General features: G+C 40.5%; 1 long non-coding RNA gene across 1 annotated transcript in view; it reads right to left on the minus strand.

The window, feature by feature from the left end:
- LOC122239635 overlaps positions 1 to 8446 on the minus strand; it is a 31511-nt gene extending 23065 nt beyond the window's left edge. Inside the window, exon 1 of the long non-coding RNA XR_006218930.1 lies at positions 8224 to 8446. This is a non-coding gene — a long non-coding RNA (uncharacterized LOC122239635). The remainder of the gene's footprint in view (positions 1 to 8223) is intronic.
- Between the last annotated feature and the right edge of the window lie 11340 nt (positions 8447 to 19786).

Consider the following 19786-nt stretch of genomic DNA (forward strand, 5'->3'; position numbering starts at 1 on the left):
TATTCTCAAAGAAAGGATTAACTTCAGATCCAGTTTTAGCACTGGTTTGAGACAGGGCTAGCTTCACTGTCCTGCTAAACCAGGATGAGAGGGATCAAGAAAATGGCTCTCTAGGAAGGCTAATCTTCCATTTCTGTGCAAGGTGGACTAGAGAACATAGATCCAAAGATGGGGAAATGGTCCAGGAGGGAGACAAAGAGGACTGGGCCAGGTAACATCAGCCATAAGCATGTAAAGGAAAGAATGGTTTTCAGTCCATTCAGTCTTCTATAACAAAATACCACAGACTTGGTAGCTTATAAACAAGAAACATTTATTGCTCATAGTACTGGAGGCAGGAAGTCCATTACTCCGCATACTGACGATGTGTAGCTTTGTGTGTCACATAGGAGGCCACAGATGTGCTACCAGGTGAATAATTCGGATGCTGGTGCTTGCTCAAAAGAGTCAAATAAAGTTTAATTTAAACACAAAATAAGTGTAGTTGACACTTTATAATACTGAAACAGGTTCCCTTGTTTGTGAGCTCTCTAAGCCTTTCCATACTCTCTCTGTCTCTTCTCTTTCTGGTCATTTTCCAGTTTATTTATTTTCCTCTTCTGTTTGAAGAACATAAGACAAAATTACCAAGAGGAAGATGTTTGCTTTTGGGAGAGGGCTGAGGTCTTCGCTAGGTTAGACATTTGGTGAATCCATTGGCTCTGTGTTCTTCATTAGGGTTGGATAAATGAGAATTGGCTTCAGGCAGGGGTGGAAGAGGGAAGCTATCAGAGTACCTGGTGAGAAATTGAATTCAGAGAGAGGGAATGAAGTGGAATATGTTCCTTTCAGTCCCATTGATCTTTCTTTCCATCAAAGCATCTCCTGCAGGCTTCAGTTAAGGATATAGAATTATAGGAATTAGATATGTTACCCTATCTACAATGATGGCAGGATCATTTGTCAATGAAAAAAATTCAATTGGAGAGTTTCTGGAACACTCTTTATGCTTGACTTGTTTCTGAGACCTTTTTAATTGGATTTGAGTCTTTTGTTTCTTTGGACAAAGTCATTAACCCCTGTTTCACTGGGCTGAAAGAAGAAATGAAAGGTAGTTGACCGTCTAGGAGCCCTGACATACATAGATGCTGAATCTGGGTCAAGGCCTTGAGACCATTTGTGAGATCACAAATGATGGTTTCACAAATGATGAAACCATAGCATGTTCCACTAATCCTCCTGTCCTAAGTCTTTTGTGGAGAGTGGTTGGCAACACCTTGAAGTCCTTGTGACAAATGGGACTTAACGCAGAAATCACTAAATCTGCACAGGGCAAGGCAGTACTAGTCCTTGCGTCTTGCCTCACTTCTTCCTGGCCCACATCCCCTACTGCCATTGCCATGGTAACCAGCTTTGCACAGGGATAAGCTGAGAGCATTGTGCCTCAGTTGTGCTGTGTCTCTGGGTTTCTTGGACACAACAGCATGCAGTCCAGCCAGGATCTGCAAGGAAGTTAACTCACAGCGCAATACCGAAGTACTCGATGGATGTTCCTCCCTTCTGTCACTTAAACAGACAATTCTGGGCACATTCTGCATGACTCCTCAGAGCAGCCCAGTGGGGCTGAGTCCCAGTAGCCTGCAGGAGTGACTCAGTCAAGAACACCACCTCTAGTGCCCTTCCCACCTTCTCTGTTGCAAGCTTTCCAGTCTCCACCCCTGTGCCCCAGAAATCATTTCCCCAAATTGGCTGCCCACACTAAAGGTCTTGACTCAGCCTTTCTCTGAGAAAACGCAGGCTAAAACATACACCTGGGGGAGGTGGAGGAGGAGCTGCAGACAACCACAGAGAGGAATATGCAGGTAAATAGAGACTGCAAAAAATCACAAAGGAGAAAGGTCAGAGGAGAGAAGCTTCATATTCCAAGACCAATCAAATCCTAGGACACTTTCTGGCTCAGGGAGGCAGCATTGAGTTTGAAGTGGGAAGGAGAGGCCAGTGAGGAATGTGGGTGGGGAGGGAAAACCGTCCAGAAAACCGTTACAATCCACACCACTCACCACCCCTACCTTCCCTCCACCCAGATTGCACAGCCATATCTCCAAGCATCTCTGCTGCAGAAAGGACCACACATGGCAGAGCCGAGGACCCCTCCAGGGTAAGGCATCCTCCTAGAGGAGGCAGTCTGAAGGGCCAGGGCATAGATGTGGATGGGCTGAGCCACCCACTTCAGGGAGGACTGAAATCCAAGCTTGGGAGACAAGGCCAGCTTCCAGGGGCAGGAGCAGAGTCATAAATAAGAGACCAAGTCAGGGATTCTAGGCCAAGCAGAAACAGGAGTAGAATGGGAACAGGAGGGAAATATCTGTGCACCAGCAGGGACAACTCCTATCTATGACTCTCCTTGGCTGCATGTGACTCCCTCAAGGGTACAGAGAAGGATGGCTCAGGGTCAGTGACACAAAGGAAAAGCAGTCAGTCTTGCCAGGGTGGTAAGGACTGATAACAGCTCAGTGCACTGTTCCAAAGGTATTTGCACCTTAATGCAGTATCCCTTGAAGACCTTTTATCCAACCAATATTTATTGAGTACCTATCATTTATCCAACCAATATTTATTGAGTGCTGGGTGCTGTTGTAGGCACAACAGCGAACAGAACTAATGGAGCACAGTCTCGTAGGGGAGACATGATGACTTAGTGTAAATAAATGATGCTGAAAGAATTCCAAGCAGAGGCAGGAACATGGCAGGGGGAGGGGGGGGTGCTGTCCTTGTGTCCCTCAAACCATACCCCAACAATCACTGTTTAGCTACTGGTAAAACTGGCCCAACTTTAAGCCCTGTAAATAGAAACTAAACCTACAGCATCACTGAATCATCATGATGAAAAGTGAAGTGTCTCAGAAATAGCACAAGGGGAGGGGTGGGTCCTGAGACAGGATGACAAAAGTAGGCCCACCCATGAGCTAACAGAGAGTAGGTGTTAGTCAGAGTCCAAAGGCCTACTCATGAAGTCTGCACCTGGCCCTCCCTGTGGTTGAAGGGGAGTTCCTTTGACATGGATGAGTCAGGATTCACAGATAAGGAGACTCTGGTGAGCCTTATTCCCTTTGGTTCAGGTTAAGCTCCTTTCCCTACACCATGAGTCTTCACCTATGGCAGGCGTAGGTGGGAGGAAATGAGGAGAAGTAGGTACAGCCTCAGAATGCGCCCCCAGAATTCTGCTGAGGCTCCAAGCCCAATCCCTCCTTTGGGACAGGTCAGTCCCTGCCTTCCCTGTGTCTTCTTGGCTCTAGCATTGACACCCATCCTGCATATTTGGTCTCATTTTTCCTAAGTCACACAGTGCACAGGCTCTATAGAGGGCTCTGTGCCTACCCTGGTCACAGAGTGGCTGTATTCGCTTGCTGCCCTGAGCCGGTGTCCCAGGGATGAGTGCCAGGTGACCCCTGAACTATAGCCTTTCCCTCAGCCTCCTCCATGTTTACCTGCTCCCTAATCTGGTCTTGTTTCTAGTTGCTCTGGTTCCAGCAACCAGCTCCCTTAGCTGCATGAGGAAACCTTACCTGTCCCCTGTTTTTCATTACCCCCTGGAGTCCTCTTCCAAAGAGAGGAATCACTCGTAACCACAATGTTGCCACTGCAGACGCCAGGTACCATTCAAGGTACCTGGCTACTCCTGATGCCACACCTCATCCCTCAAAGTCACCCTGAGTGAGCAGTCTGAGTGGCTAGGCTAGTTCAGATGATGTCGTTTCAGTGACCTTTTCCTGGTTCTTCCTTCTGCTCAGCTCATTCCCAGCCTGACTCATGCTGAGCAGCATGGATTTAGATAGCAATGACACTTCTGGCCAGGAAACGGATATATTTATTTGTATATTATATACACACATATATATAATATGAGATATAGATATAGATATAAACAAGTGAAACCTTTTCCTAATATAAAGATCGAAGGCTTTGCAATGGTTTTAAATTACCTTATTTTCCGTAGCAAAGTTACACACACACACACACACACACACACACACACACACACACACCATATCCTAAATATAAGTTCAGAGGGTGTGAAACTGCATCTCATTTACTATATAATGAAACACTTTAATGATACTCTTAGAAATAATGCCTTTTCTCTGCACCACTTTTCTTTTTAGTATGTAATGTACGTTATCACCACAATTTTCATCTGTTTTTCAGAAATACTCTGCAAAATCCATTTTTCTTGTTGTGAAACTAAACCCAAAGAGCAGGGATTCCTGTCTACATTGTTAACAAGTATTTTGAGATTTCTTTAGAAATGCGTAACTCCACAGAACTGAGCATACAGACCTACAACAAGATGTTGAAAAGGTGTCACATCAGTAAGGATGCCTTCCGGGCTTTAAATGGGCAGGGGTTCCTACCCTCAGAAATCTTTGCTTTGCTGGTTACCTGAGACCAAAAAAGTTATAAAGGCAAAACCATTAACAAAGCAAACAACCAACAAATAATTTTTACATCGATCAGGACTTGCCTTTCAGTTGAAGTGACCAAAATACAACTCAAAATAACTCAAGCAGAGAAAACCTGGGGAGAGTGGACAGTGGGGGATCAGGTTCCAACACACCCAAGTTTAGGAACTCACCGGGAAGTTCTCTCCCTCAGCTCTACTTCTTTCAGTGTGATAGCTTCATTCTCTCTGACTAAAGAAAAATCTTAGTTGTAGGAAATTCTAACCATCATCCCAATACATTCCAAAAAGCCCAGAGAATGACTCTGCATGGTCCTGCTTCAGACACATGCCCACACATGTCCAATAACTTTGACCTGAGGGTGGGGCACTGATTGACCAGACTTGGGTCACATGCCCACACCCATGGCTCAATGGAGCAGAGCATCATGAATAATTGTCCCACGAGCATCACACAATATAGAAAAATGGGCATTTCCCTAAGGAAAAGGAGTGTTGGACAATAGATACCTACTTCAAAATTTAATGAGTTGGTTTTCCTCAACTTAGACTTAACCTCTTAACAGTTTCTCCTGGTCTCATAAAAGTGGAAAAGAGAATTTATCTATATTCATCTATATATACAGACAGAAGAATGAAAAGAGACCCAGAGAATGCTCAAAAATCTACCAGTTGGCATTAGACAGAGAAATCTCTGCTTCTGGAGAATGAGCCAGGTCAGAGGTGATGGATTCAAGCAGGAAAACTCATGTCCTGCAGGACCATTCAGGGGCAAGTGGAAGAAGTGTTTGTCAACACTGTGAAACCACAGCAGAGTCAGGCAGAGTTCAGGGGGAAAGCTGTCATTACCACCCCACCGTGACCAATCCAATGCAAACAACTACCTCACGCAGCCCAGCATGACCACATCTACCCACCTCCACTGAGCACTTTGAGCCCAGCACAGACTGTAGCTCCCTTGGCCCATCTTCTTCCCATTCTCTGCTAACCAGGATTTAACTATCCTTTTGGATTCTGCTTTCTTGCTTCTGTTCCACCAGGCTTGGATTTCATAATTTGGCTGACACTTGCAAAAATAGTTTTAAGGAAACTTCCCATCCTACTAAAGTAATTATGTGCTTCTAGCTCCTTCTTAAACTCCCCAAATTCTTATTCTGGAAAAACAGAACTTAATCACCATTTCCAGTCTTATCCCTACTATTTTCTTCATAAATACTTCTTTCAAAGCACTACACTTTAAATTATGGTTCTTCAACTAGTTTTTTACATCTTAGTCTTTGGGCTTTTGCCTGTGTTATTCTTGTTTCTTGGTGGTTATTTCTCCATCAAAATTCCAGTCATTCTTCAAATTTACCTCAAAAACAACTTTCCTCATGGAGACTCCTACTGCTCCCTCAGTGGGAAATGATTGCCATCACTGGTATTAGAATCTGGTGTTGGAATCAAGCTATTTTAAATAGCTTTCAAGTATGAGATTCTTCTACTTGTCTGATACTCTGTCACCACTTTTTGAAAGTGATTTCATTAAACTCTGGCCAGAAAAATCAAAACATGGTCTGGGTCTAAAGAAAGTATTACTTTTTGGATTTTTTTTTTTTGTGAGAATTTAGGATTTAGAGGGGACTGTGAATGTGCCATGCAAAATATGAGCCTTCGTCTCATGAGCTTAGGGTAGCAAATTTATGTGAATCTATGAATCTCAGAACATATAAAATCCGTGAGGATCTGATACTACAAGGGTTCCTCATTTGAAATTTGGAGATTTTGCTGTCAGACTTCAAAAACTACAGTACCTATTGATAACTATCTTCATTAGAAGTTTAGCCAGAAAAAGACATAAACTATGTTCCAAGGGAATCCAATATACAAATAAGTTCCTAGAAATTATAAGTCTTGTGATAGAGCGAGCACACTAGCAGCCAGAGCTTATGGAACACGTAAACAGCTTCTAAAATATGCTTCTCCTTTATAAAATTGCCCTAACTTAACATAGATTCATTTTCGAAATTGTCTCTACACCAGAGCTTCCTACTTGTTAGTATTCTGTTCTTTATCACAGCAAGCCATTCCAGAGATTTCCCTGTTGGGCACTTTAGATTTATAGATATCTTTTAAAAACATATTTCAAAAAAATCCAGTAATTTCCCCTTGCAATCAGATTTCTAAAAGTTGTTCTTGCCTAGTTTTCACCTTGTCACCCACTGCAGTCTGGCTGCTGGTCTCACACCTAAAAACCTCTCACCAAGTTTATAAACACTACCTGCTGAAAAACCTAATGAGAAATGTTGGGGTCCTCTGTTACTTCACTCTGCTGTGGTGTTGACTTGGGGGACATTTTCTTGCTTTCAAAATGTATCCCCTAGAGCTCGGCCTTTGCCTCTCTTTCCTCTACAGTCTCCAGAGGAACCTTGACTGCCAATGAATTCAACTCCCCACTGAACATCTTCACTTTAACACCCACCTCACTGATCCTCCCCCAACTTTCTCGTCTTAGGAATGGCACCACCTCATCTGCCCTGTTGTTGGGAGTCGTTCAAGTTTCTTCTTCTCTCAGCCCTCACATCGGATCAGCTCTTACTAGTTCTGCCTCCGCAAATCCCTCAGTTGGTTCCCTCTCTCCTGGCCTTTGCTGGTGCCTCAGCACACTCATCATCATCTCTTGCCAGTGCCTGGGAGTCTTCTGGTTGGTCTCTCTGCTTCTATTTCTTTCCTTCTCCTCTTATCCTCCCAATGCTGCCCGGTGATCTGAGAGCATTTTTGTGTCATCCCTGATCAGAATCACTCAATGACTTTAAATTCCCCACAGGACAGATCTCAAACCCCATCATGGTATATAAATGGGTCCCTGTTTCCCTGCCCTTTCTCCTCCCCAGCCTCTCCCCCACCATACTCTCTGACATGACATTCCAAACCACAACTGGTGTCGCAAATACACCACCTCCCCCATGCCTCTTTGCTCTCACCTATGTTGTCTTCTTTGTCTGGAATGCCCTCACTTGGCTAGTCTTCCTGGCAATCCACTGCTTCCTCTTCAAGTCTTGACCCACATGCTACCTTCTCTGAAACATTTCTGACTCCCTGGACAGTATTAGGTTCTCTTTCACCTCTGTTTTCACTGTATTCAATACATGATGACACTAATTTTCATTCAATATACATTGAATAATCAATCAATCAATCAATCAATAAACTTTACTGAGCGCATATAATGTATGAGGCATCATTAAAGCACTTTTACAATTTAAATGATCACATAATAAAATATTTTAAAATTTAAAAGAATCCTATTTTATAGGAATAATATTTATTCCTATTTATAATGAGGAAACTGAGGTACACAGTGATTAAATAACTCGCCCAAGCTCACCTGAGTAGTGACCATGTCAAGATATGAAGCCGGTAGCCTGTGCTCAAGAATATTTGCATTCTCCGGCCTTCATTAGACCAATCACATTCTTAGATGGCAACCATTCCTTGGCATGTACGTGTTTCCTGTCAATGCCTTTATTATCTTTGTTTTCTCAGGAACTACACAAGTCCAGGCACACAGGACTTGATGCGTGTTTGGTAAAGGAATGCATGAATGAATATGGGACTGACTGAATGAAAGAAGAAGTGAGACAAGTGTCCACAGTACCTCTTCTGGGCATTTCTAATTAGTGCCTCCCAAGTGTCTGATCTGTTCTTTCTTCAGCATGAGTGTATCCTGCAAAACCTGATAGTACATTCAGTGCAAACAGCCTTTAATGAATAGCAAGAGGCAAAAATCATTAATCAAGCCCTACCTGCACAAGAATCAGCTGTGGAGAGTTCTGCTGAGATATGTCACAGCCACTGCAGCTCAAGTGTACAAAACAGTGACCACACAGATCAGAGGCAGCAGCAGACACATCTTCCAGGGACAAGAGTGGACCGAGCTGAAAGACTCACAGTGTGGGCATTTGCTCTGGGGTTTTGTTGCTTTCTCCTTTGCGTGTTGTTGTTGTTGTTGTTGTTGTTGTTGTTGTTGTTTACCCTAGAGAAGAATGGAGAAAAGAGGACATCCAGGGAAGAGTTCATTTGTACAGTTCTCAGCTTTCCTGATTCTACTTCAGGTTCTTTCCATAGGAGCTCCATACCCTTTTCCCCTACCTGCCTCATTCCTGCCCTGCAGAAAGCCCTAGAGCACACTAGAAATGAGGTCACCGGGGCTTGATCCTTTCTCCAGGGTTTTGGCTAATGGTTATGGTTAATGGTTACCAAAACCACCCAGGGTTTTAAAGCTGACTACAGTCTTAAAAGTTGTCCAAGCACATGAAATTGTATGTCTAAACAGTTACACACCGAAACTCCAGAGCCCAGCTATGAATCTCAGTGCCACTGCTTACTAATTCTGTGTGCAAGCTTTTTAGACTCCTGATGCCCCAGTTCCCAAATCTGTAAAATATAGATGTCATAGTACACGTTTCATAGGTGGTTGAGGGATTAGAACAATATGATAGATATAAAATGCTTAGATAATTGCCTGACACATAATAAGTGCTCAATAAATTCTCATTTTTATGATTATCATTAATAATAAGTACTGAGTCCTTAGGGAGTCGTGTATCCAGTGTTGTGGGGAGATACAAAAAAAAATGAAGGGACCACAGGAGTTCATTTTTGTCCCCACAAAAGGGGGAACAAGAACAAGAGTTCGTGAACAAAAAAGAAGACAAAACATAAAAGCAAGAACTTTCCCAAGGCTATAGAAGCAAATGACATTTCTGCCAACAGGAACATTATATTTTTTTCAGTAGCTTAGCACATACTTAGAATACAACTCTCTTCAAGGGAACTCAGAAAACTTGGGAGACATTTTTCACTCATCTTTGGCAAAGTTACTTTTGGGTCTATTGCAGTTCCTCAAGTTTGGCACTGTTGACGTTTTTGGCAAGATAATTCTTTGTTGTGGGGGCTGTTCTGTGGATTGCAGAATGTTGGGGTTTTTTTAATTTTTTTTTTTAACGTTTATTTATTTTTAAGACAGAGAGAGACAGCGCATGAACGGGGGAGGGGCAGAGAGAGAGGGAGACACAGAATCAGAAGCAGGCTCCAGGCTCTGAGCCTCAGCCCAGAGCCCGACGCGGGGCTCGAACTCACGGACCGTGAGATCGTGACCTGAGCTGAAGTCAGACGCTTAACTGACTGAGCCACCCAGGCGCCCCGAATTGCAGAATGTTTAGAGGCATCCCTGACTTCTCTCCACTAGATACCAAGAGCACTTCACCCTGCAGTGTGACAACTATAAATATCTCTGGGTAATTGCAAATGACACCCAGGTGACACTGCAGCTGGGGTTCGCACCCCAGTTGAGAACCACTGGTCTATTAGGATTTTAAGAACAATACTCAGTGTGAGTTTGCTATAGCAATAGGGTCCCATTTCACTACCCTCAACAGGAGACATTGGTCTTACCATTTCATCTTGCCCAGGCTACCTTTCTTTGTTGATAGAATCAAGTTATGGACAGCCTCTCAGGGTTGGGTAGGGATAGGGATTAACCAGATTTTGTTTGTGAGGCCACTTTAACCATAAACCATCATTCCATGTAAAAAAATATCATTTTAATCACCCAGAGGACTACTGTTCCGCTGTGATTGTGTCTCTGTGTGGACAAGTAAATTCAAATAAAAACATTGTCACATTACAGTCTAAGATTTCAAACACAGATTATTCTGAAGTTAATTCATAAATAGTTACCTAGGGCCTCCTCAATGGTAGGCACCATGCTGTGCCTTCTAGAGAACTATAGATGGATTAGGCACAGACTTTCCCTCAGGGTGCTTTGATCAGCAAGTATGTTCTCTGTTCTATCATCACCCGTGCCCAGGATTGGACAAATCAGCCCTTCAATGTTCACAACACCAAAAAAGATAAAATTTGAGTTGCAAGGTCCTATCTAGTTCTACTGCCCTGTGCGATTATCTGGCATTGGGATTTCATGGGGACTCTAACTTAGACCTTAAAAATCTCTCAGAGAACAGGAAATGAATATTTATTGAGTCTGTATCATGTTCCAGATTCTTCTCAGGTTCACTCAGGACTGTGAGGAAAGTATTATTGCCCTGTTTTTTACTGATGAGGACATTGTATATCATAAAGAAGAAAGTCATTTTCCCAGAGTCGCAAGATAAGTGGTAAAACTGGAACTTGAACCAACCACATTGATCTTAATTCAAAGCTTTTGTTACCACACCATACAAACAGAGGTATATGTGGAAATGACACTATAGATAGTAGGACAAGGTGCATGCATTTCTCAGACCATCTATCCTAGGGATGTGGATGTCAGAGGAAGACATTCTGCTCTCCCATGCTAGTTAAATGGCTTTCACAGTGGCCTGCAATTCCTCTGTTGAAGAAATATCTTCTAGGCTGAGCCAGTAGAATCTGGATACAGAGTATCCAAAAGAAGCAATAACAATGGATGTTCCAGTCTGTGGCTTCTTAGAGCCCAGTTCAGCCCAGTCTACATACAGGGCATGAGGAATACAGCATCTCTCTAAAGCCAGCTCTCCAGAAATCAATCAGGTGAGAACAAACCAGTACAGCCAATGCAAAGGCATGGAGTGGAAGACATGTTGGCCACAAGGCCAGACCCATAGGAATCATGCTCATGTCACCCTTGACAAGTAACAATAGTGTTGTGATTGTGCAACACTGTAATTTCTATTACAATACATGATATGCTTGGGGACCAAAGAAAGACAGATTGATAACTTCATTTAGAGCAAATAAACTGGATTCCACTGACAGATTCATGAATCATCCAGGAGATATAGGAGGGGTATCAAGGAACACTGAGTCTTCTCTCCCGGTGATTTTTACAAGCCTCATCAATTTCTGTCAAAAAAAAAACACTCCCTTTGGGTTATTAATATAAAAGTTCTAGAATTCATGAAGTTAAATCTTACCTAAAATTCTGACACCTTTGCCAGCAAAACATTGCTGTCACACCTTTGATTTAATTGACATGAGTAAAGGAAAACTATGACTATACAAATGTGGGCTGGTTATCCATGACACTTAGAAAAAAAAAAGCCATAAAGGCAAACATTGTCAGTGTCCATAAAACCAGTGTCCTAGAAAAAGTAAGACTTAAGTGGTCCAGATGCCCTTTTCAAAAGATCTTAGCCTTATACCTTTATACACTTAAGCAAACATTTCTTACTCTTATCCCATGTGGATTGCTTGAGTTGGAACTGGCTGAGTTCGGTTATGCCACCTTCTCCAATATATCCATGTGTATTCCATGATTTACATAAAGGGTGAAAAGTTGCTGTGGTGAAGTCTCAAATTCTGGGGTTCAGTTATAAACAACACAGCTGGTGAACATAGACAATAATGAGGCTTGGTACAGTGGTAAAGGGATACAAAGTGTCCAAGGTAACCTTCATATTGTTTTCCATATTGGTTGGGTCAATTTACATTCCACCAAAGATCTATCATATGATCTAGATTCCATTTCTTGGTATATACCCATAGGAAATGAAAACAGGATTTTGAAGAGATATGCGCACCCTCATATTTACTGCAGCATTATTCACAATAGTCAAGATATTAAAACAACCTAAATGCCCATCAGTGCATGAAGGGATTACAAAGACGTGGTAAATAGATACAATGGAATATCGTTCAACCATGAAAAAGGAAGGTATCTTGCCGCTTGCGGCAACATGGATAGACCTTGAGCACATTGTGAAATAATGTCAGATAAGTCAGAAAGAGAAAGACAAGTACTATATGATACCAGTTTTGTGTGGAATCTAAGAAAGTCAAATTCAGGAAAAAACAGAGAGCAAAATGATAGTTACCAGGGGAGGGGGGTGGGGGAATAAAATTGATATTGTTGAAGGGTACAAACTTGCAATGAATAGTAAATTAGCCATAGAGATCTAATGGACAGTATAATGAATACAGATAACGATATGGTATTATAATTATGTAATGTGATAAATATTGCTATAACAAGAATCATATTACCGCACCCAGGGCTGGCTCCGCTTCTCCCCAGGTGCGTGAACAGGGAGCTAGCCCCAGTCTGAAAAAAGCCCTGCAGGAAAAAACCCCTCTGACCTCAGCCGCAGCAATTTCTTACTTGACACATCTCCAAAGGTAAGGGAATTAAAAGCAAAAATGAACTACTGGGACCTCATCAAGATAAAAAGCTTCTGCACTGCAAAGGAAACAATCAACAAAATGAAAAGGCAACTGATGGAATGGGAAAAGGTATTTGCAAATGACATATTGGACAAAGGGTTAGTATCCAAAATCTATAAAGAACTCACCAAACTCCACACACGAAAAACAAATAATCCAGTGAAGAAATGGGCAGAAGACTTGAGTAGACATTTCTCTAAAGAAGACATCCAGATGGCCAACAGACACATGAAAAGATGCTCAATGTCATTTCCTTGTCAGGGAAATACAAATCAAAACCACACTGAGATATCAACTCACACCAGTCAGAGTGGCTAAAATGAACATCTCAGGAAACAACAGATGCTGGAGAAAATGTGGAGAAATGGGAACCCTCTTGCACTGTTGGTGGGAATGCAAACTGGTGCAGCCATTCTGAAAACAGTGTGGAGATTCCTCAAAAAGTTAAAAATAGATCTACCCTATGACCCAGCAATAGCACTGCTAGGAATTTACCCAAGGGATAGAGGACTGCTGATGCATAGGGGCACTTGTACTCCAATGTTTATAGCAGCACTTTCAACAATAGCCAAATTATGGAAAGAGCCTAAATGTCTATCAACTGATGAATGCATAAAGAAGTTGTGGTTTATATATACAATGGAATACTACACGGCAATGAGAAAGAATAAAATATGGCCTTTTGTAGCAACGTGGATGGAACTGGAGAGTGTGATGCTAAGTGAAATAAGTCAGGCAGAGAAAGACAGATACCGTATGTTTTCACTCTTATGTGGATCTGGAGAAACTTAACAGAAGACCATGGGGGAGGGGAAGGGGAAAAAGAAAAAAGTTACAGAGAGGGGAGGAGGCAAACCATAAGAGACTCTTAAAAACTGAGAATAAACTGAGGGTTGATGGGGGGTGGGAGGGAAAGGAGGGTGGGTGATGGGCATTGAGGAGGGCACCTGTTGGGATGAGCACTGAGTGTTGTATGGAAACCAACTTAACAATAAATTTCATATTAAAAAAAAAGAATCATATTAAAATATAGAAATAAAGTAAACGTTGTACACCTTAAATTTATACAATGGTATATGTCAAATTATGAAAGAAAGAAAGAAAGAAAGAAAGAAAGAAAGAAAGAAAGAAAGAAAGAAAGAAGAAAGAAAGAGAATGAAGGAAAGAATGAAAGAAAGAATGAAAGCAAGCAAGCCTTTTTCAAAAAAACAATGCCCAGGTACAATGTACTATGTGTGTGTGTGTGTGTGTGTGTGTGTGTGTGTGTGTGTGTGTGTGTGTGCTTCCTCTCTATACTCTGCTGACACAACACTGAAGTTAGCAGTTAGTGAGTTTCTGGTGCCCACATAGGTGGGTGTCTGGAAACATTGGTCTTTCTTTGCCCCTTGCCACTTCTTTGTCATTTGGTGGGGAGCAGGGAACTAGTAAAATCTAGCTTAATGGAGGCAATAATGGGAGTGTTGAGAACAAACTCACCATAACTGAGGGAGAATTATGCACTAATGAGCTAAACTCAATGCTGGGGCCTGATGTCAGAAGGGGTAGTGGTTCTTGGTGATGTACAACAATTACCATGAGAATCTGTCCTGAATCACGTGCCTGCCTTGTGATAGAGAGGCTGTATAAGTGAACCTACTCTGAGGAATCTGCATAACTAAGAAAAAATATTTCTCCAGAGAAAGGATAAAAGATCCTTGGCCTTGAATCCTGTAGAACTATCGGAGTTTGAATGTGTAGTATTTATATTCATCCAGCCCTGGTAGCTATTAATAAATGGGAGCCAGATATGTACAAATGTAAGGAGCAACTCTGGGTTTCTAAACCTATTTGAGGAAAATAAATTTGGAAAATATTGAGATTCCAGCAGCAAGAAGAGGGACTCAGAGCCATGAAGATTTGGATCTTACTGTGACTACATCTGTATTCTCAAGCTGACAAAGCCAGAGATACCTGGGATATGCAGGCTTGCCACTCTTGCCCACCACAACAAATATTTTCTCTCTGTAAGGTATTGATTTCTCATGTCTTTGTTGATTTCTTTTTCCTATCTAAAGTCAATCCTTCTACATGTGACTACTAGAGACTAGATCCCAAACTCTTCATTTACCCAAAGATTTTGCTACAGCAATTCTCTTCCTTCTCTTACATCATCAGTTTTTCTTCTCCCATTGTGTCATCACCATGAGCGTACAAGCATGCTATTATTTCTGTTACCTTTAAAACAAACAAACAAACAAACAAACAAACAAACATTCTTTTAATCTTACTTTCCCCACTAGCTCCAGCCCCATTTCTTTGCTCTCCTTTACATCAAACTCCTCAAAAGTGTTATGTATACTAGTTAAGCACTCTCCTCCCATTCTCTCTTGAATAATCAGGTTCTTGCTCCCCAAATTGCTCTTATCAAGGTTACTGGTTACTTACACATTCCTAAGTCTAATGACTTTTAGCTCTTATCTCACTTATCTACCAGCAGCACTTGGCATGATTTGTCATGCCTTCCTTCAGGACTCACTGTTCACTGGCTTCCTGGAAAAAACACTGTCTCTTTCTTACTCCTCCTACCTCAGTGGCTTCACTTACAACTTCCTTTGCTCTTTTTTCTTTTCCCCCAACCTTTTAATGTTGGTATCAGTCTTTTCTCTATGACTCTCATTCCCTTGATGATCTGATCCAATCATTGTTTTAGACCCCAAGCTTTATGTCTTCAAACAGACCTTTCTTCTTTAGTCTAGGCTCATATATCCAACTGTCCGCTGGAAACCACTAAATTTTTGCTTGACATATCCAAAGCTTAACCCCCAAACTTTACCCCCGAACCTATTTCATGTGCATCCTTTCCTATCTCAGTTGATGGCAACTCTATTTTTCCAGTTACCCAACACAAAAACTTTGAGTTCATTATTGGATCCAGTGTTTTCCTCACACTCTTCATATAAAATATGTCTGAAATTCCTATATTTCAACATATATGTAGAATTTGACCACTCCTTACTACTTCCTTTTCTACCACACTGGTCTGGACCACCATTCTCTTTCTTCTAGATGACCATAACAATCCCTTAGCAGCTCTCCCTGTTTCTATTTGTGGCCTCTCTCAGTCTGTTTTCAACCTAATAGAGTAATCCTTTTTAAAAGTGAGAAAGTTGTTTAACATTTGAAAATCCATCAATGTAATTTATCAGTTTAACAGAATGAGAAAAACCACAGGATATTTTCAATAGATGGCAAAAAAAGCATTTGATAAAATTCAAAACCAGTTTTTGATTTAAAAAAATGTCTCAGTAACCTAGGAATAGAAAGGAACTTCCTTAAAATATCTATAAAACCAAGAGTATCTTCAAAAACAAACAAAAAACCCTGCAACTAACACCATACTCGATGGTGTTATACTGAAATTTTTTCTCCCCTGAAGTCAGAAACAAGATAAGGATGCCCACTATCACCATTTCTTTCCAGCACAGTACTGGAGGCCCTAGCCAGTGCACTGAGGCAAGAATAAGATATATAAGGTTTACTGATTAGAAAGGAATAAGTAAAACTCTTTAATTCAAGGATGACATAATAGTATGTTAAAATTACAGAAGAATCTATAAACTATTAGAATTAATAAATGAATTGGCAAGATTTCATTCCTTTTTATGACTCAATAACATATACATATACATACTCTTAACTATAGAGAACAAACTGATAGTTACCAGAGGGGGATGTAGGTGAGGGGTTGGGTGACAATGGTCAAGGAGATTAAGAGTACACATGATGAGCACTGAGTAGTATATGGAATTATTGAATCACTATATTGTACATCTACAACTGATATAACACTGCTTATTAACTATACTGGAATTAAAATAAAATAAGAATAATTTAAAAATAGTCAAAGTCATAGAAAAAAAGAATTAATAAGTGAATTGAACAAGGTTGCTAGTTACAAAGTGAATATACAAACAATTAATTATATTTCTGTATACTTGCAAAAAACAATTGGACAAGTAAGTGAAAAAATACCATTTATAACAGTATCAAAATGATCGAACACCTAATAAAAATATAACAAACGATATGCAAGATCTCTGCACTAAATACCACTGAATATTGCTGAAAGAAATCAAAGATCTAAATCAAGAGATAAATATTACATGTATATTAATGGAAGACTCAGTATTGTTACGATGCCAGTTTTTGCCAAATTGATCTATAGGTTGAATTCATTCCCAATCAAAATCATAGCGAGATTGTTTTCTGGAAACTGAAAAAGTCATTCTAAAATTTATGAAAATACAAAGAACCTAAAAAGCAAAGATAATGTTGAAGAACAATAACCAAGTTGGAAAATTGCACACTATTAAATTTTAAGACTTATGAAGGTACAGCAATTAGGGCAGTGTGGAATGAGTGTAAATGTAGACAAATAGATGAACAGAAAAAGATCAGAAAAGACCCACATCTATGTGGTGATTACTTAATTTACCGAAGGGAAAAAAAAACCAGTGCAATTCAATGGAAAAATAATTGTCTTTCCAAAAACGGATGCTGCAGCCCCCAGATACCTGGTGAAAAAAAATTAACTCTAACATCTACCTCACACCATACACATAAAATAATTCAAAGTAGATCACATACCTAAAAGTGAAATCCAGACCATAGTGTAAAAGGAAAAACACGATGAATTAGATTTTAGTAAAATTAAGAATGTTTGCTGATCAAATCTCATTCACTAAGAAAGTTTACAGGCAAGGGGCGCCTGAGTGCCTCAGTAGGTTCAGTGTCCGACTTCCGCTCAGGTCATGATCTCATGGTTTGTGGGTTCCAGCCCTGAGTCGGGCTCTGCGCTGACAGCTTCTAGCCTGGAGACTGCTTCTGATTCTGTATCTTCCTCTCTCACTGCCCCTCCCCTGCTCACGCTCTATCTCTCTCTGTCTCTCAAAAATAAATAAATATTAAAAAAAAATTTTTTAAAAAGAAAGTTTACAGGCAAGCTACAGACTGGAAGGAGATATTGACAATACAAATACCTAAGGTCTTGTATTCAAACTATATAAAAGAATTCTAAAAAACAATAAGAAAACAAACTGTTTTTTTTAATGAATAAAATGCTCAGGGGGTGCCTGGGTGGCTCGGTTGATCAAGCGTCTGACTTCGGCTTGAGTCATGATCTCACGGTTCATGGATTTGAGCCTTGTGTCGGGTTCACTGCTGTCAGTACAGAGCCCACTTCAGATTCTCTGCCCCTCCCACCCAAACTCTTTTGCTCAGAAATAAATAAACATTAAAGAATAAATAAATAATTAAATAAGTGAATAAGTAAGTATGTAATAAATAAATAAATAAAATGCTCTAACAGGCACTTTATAAAAGGTGAATTCAAATGGACAGTAAGTATAGGAAAAAGATACTCAATAATAGTACTCATTAGGAAATTGGACACTCCCATGCCCACCAGAATGGTTAAAATTTTAAAACTGACAGTGAAAGTTTTGGTGAGTATGTGGAGCGATTGGAACTCTTACACATTACAGGGGAGAGTGAAATCATTTCAACGGTATCGGAGATATCTGCTAAAGTTAAATACTTGCCTACCCCATGCAATTGTACTCCCGGATGCAATAACTCTTAGATATGTATCTAAGAGATATAAGTGTATGTGTCTACATACAGAAGAATGTTGACAGTAACCAAAAATTAAAAACAAAGCAAATGTGAACAGGAGAATTGATAAATTGTGTTATATCCATATAATGAAATACATCAATTAAAAATAACAAACTTCTACTACTCCCAACCCATCAATGAATCTCACAAACAAAATGGTAAACGAAAATAGCCAGACACAGAGACTACATACATAAGATTCTATTATAGGAAATTCAAGAACAGGCAAAATAAATCTGTGCTAATAGAGGTCAGAATAGTGGCTACCTTAAATGGTGGCGGGGGGCGGCGTTTATGGATTTGGAAGTTGACAAAAGAACTTGAGTACTAGAAATATTTTGTATCTTGATCTGGATGGTTGTTACAAAACTATATATACATGAAAATATTCATGTAGCTGCACTTTACTATAAATTATACCTCAAAAATACATTATGTAACTGAAATATTTACTAGTTAAATGATATTATATCTGGATTTAGAAAGGAAGGGAAGTGAATAGAGGTATTTATTATTTTTTAATGTAATTTATTGTCAAGCTAGCTAACATACAGTGTATACAGTGTGCTTTTGGATTCATCACTTACATACAACACTCAGTGCTCCTCCCAACAAGTGCCCTCCTCAATACCCATCACCCATTTTCCTCTCTCCCCTGCCCCCCTCATCAACCCTCAGTTTGTTCTCTGTATTTAAGAGCTTTTTATGGTTTGCCTCCTTGGTCAAAACTATTTGTCCCCTTCCCTTCCCCCATGGTCTTCGTTAAGTTTCTCAAGTTCCGAGTGAGAACATATGATATCCATCTTTCTCTGATTGACTTATTTCACTTAGCATAACACTCTCTAGTTCCATTCACATTGCTATAAAAGGCCATATTTCATTCTTTCTCATTGCCAAGTAGTATTCCATTGTATATATAAACCACAACTTCTTTATCCATTCGTCAGTTGATGGACATTTAGGCTCTTTCCATAATTTGGTTATTGTTGAAAGTGCTGCTATAAACATTGGGGTACAAGTGCCCCTATGCATCAGCACTCCAGTATCCCTTGGGTAAATTCCTAGCGGTGCTATTGCTGGGTCATAGGGTAGATCTATTTTTAACTTTTTGAGGAACCTCCACACTGTTTTCCAGAGCGTCTGCACCAGTTTGCATTCCCACCAACAGTGCAAAAGGGTTCCCATTTCTCCACATCCTCTCCAGAATCTAGTCTCCTGAGTTGTTCATTTTAGCCACTCTGACTGGTGTGAGGTGATATCTCAGTGTGGTTTTGATTTGTATTTCCCTGATGAGGAGTGACATTGAGCATCTTTTCATGTGTCTGTTGGTCATCCGGATGTCTTCTTTAGAGAAGTGTCTATTCATGCCCATTTCTTTTAAAAAAATTTTTTTTAATGTTTTATTTATTTTTGAGACAGAGAGAGACAAAGCATGAGCAGGGGAGGGGCAGAGAGAGAGGGAGATATAGAATCTGAAGCAGGCTACAGGCTCTGAGCTGTCAGCACAGAGCC

Source organism: Panthera tigris, chromosome B3 (genome assembly GCF_018350195.1).
Source record: "Panthera tigris isolate Pti1 chromosome B3, P.tigris_Pti1_mat1.1, whole genome shotgun sequence".
Lineage (NCBI taxonomy): Eukaryota > Metazoa > Chordata > Mammalia > Carnivora > Felidae > Panthera > Panthera tigris.